Source organism: Malurus melanocephalus, unplaced genomic scaffold (assembly GCF_030028575.1).
Source record: "Malurus melanocephalus ecotype Western Australia unplaced genomic scaffold, MMel_1.1 scaffold_2562, whole genome shotgun sequence".
NCBI classification, from domain to species: domain Eukaryota; kingdom Metazoa; phylum Chordata; class Aves; order Passeriformes; family Maluridae; genus Malurus; species Malurus melanocephalus.
In genome coordinates this window covers 1-1346 of record NW_026625794.1, presented here as the reverse complement: position 1 = coordinate 1346, position 1346 = coordinate 1, and positions in this window count along the sequence as shown.

The following is a 1346-nucleotide window of genomic DNA, read 5'->3' as shown; positions in this document are numbered from 1 at the left end:
CCGGTGCCAGGCGCGGCCGGGACGTCCCCGGAGCCACCCAAGGGCTCTTTGTCCCCAGCTCGGCYGCTGGCGTTTGACCCTTTCCTGGCTTCTGTCCCGCCGGAATGTTCTCAAATCCCGATGATTTCACTCGTGGATCCCAAAGGAATCCCAAATCCTGTGGGAATCCCATGGAAATCCCAATTTCTGTGGGAATCCCAATCCCCATCAAAATTCACGGTAATCCCAATTCTCGTGGGAATCCCAATTCCTGTGGAAATCCCAAATCTCATGGGAATACAAATTCTCATGCAAATCCCAGTTCTCATGGAAATCCCAATTCCTGTGAAAATTCCTGTGCAAACCCCAATTCCCACAGAAATCCCAATTCTCGTGTCAATCCCAATGCCCGTGGGTATCCCCATTCTTGTGGGAATCCCAATTCCTGTGGGAATTCCTGTGCAAATCCCAATTCCCATAGAAATTCCAATTCCCATAGAAATCCCAATTCCCATAGAAATCCCAATTCTCATAGAAATCCTGATTCTCGTGGGAATCCCAACTCCCATGGAAATCCCAACCCATCTCTATAAACTCTGTCCCAATCCCCATCCCAATCCCATATCCCAATTCCACTTTTCCCTATGCCAAATTTCTCCAACCTGAAATAGAACATTTCAGAGCCAAATCTCCCCCCAATTCCATCCGGGCCATCCCAGAATCCTTCCCGCCATCCTGACCCCAATCCCACCCTAAACCCCTTTTCCAGAAAGATCCACAATCCCAATCCCCATCCCAATCCCATTCCCCATTCCCAATTGCAATCCCATATCCCCATCCCTATCCAATCTCCATCTCATATTCCCATCCCAATCCCAATCCTATATCTCCATCCCATATCCCGATCCCAAATTTCTCCAACGCAGAGCCAAATCTCCCCCCAATTCCATCCAGACCATCCCAGAATCCTTCCTGCCATCCCGACCCAAATCCCACCCTAAACCCCTTTTCCAGAAAGATCCGCGATCCCAAACTCATCCCAATCCCGTCCCTATCCCAACCCCATCCCATATCCCATTCCCAATCTCACATCCCAATCCCATATCCCCATCCCATATTCCCATCCCAATCCCAATCCCCAACTCCATCCCATTGTCAATCCCACATCCCTATCCCAATCCCATCTCCCAATCCTATATTCCCATCCCATATTCCCATCCCATATCCCGATCCCAAATTTCTCCAACCCAGAGCCAAATCTCCCCCCAGTTCCATCGGGATCATCCCAGAATCCTTCTCCAATCCCAATTCCTTCGGGACCATCCCAAACCCATCCTAAACCCCTTTTCCAGAAAGATCCGCGATCC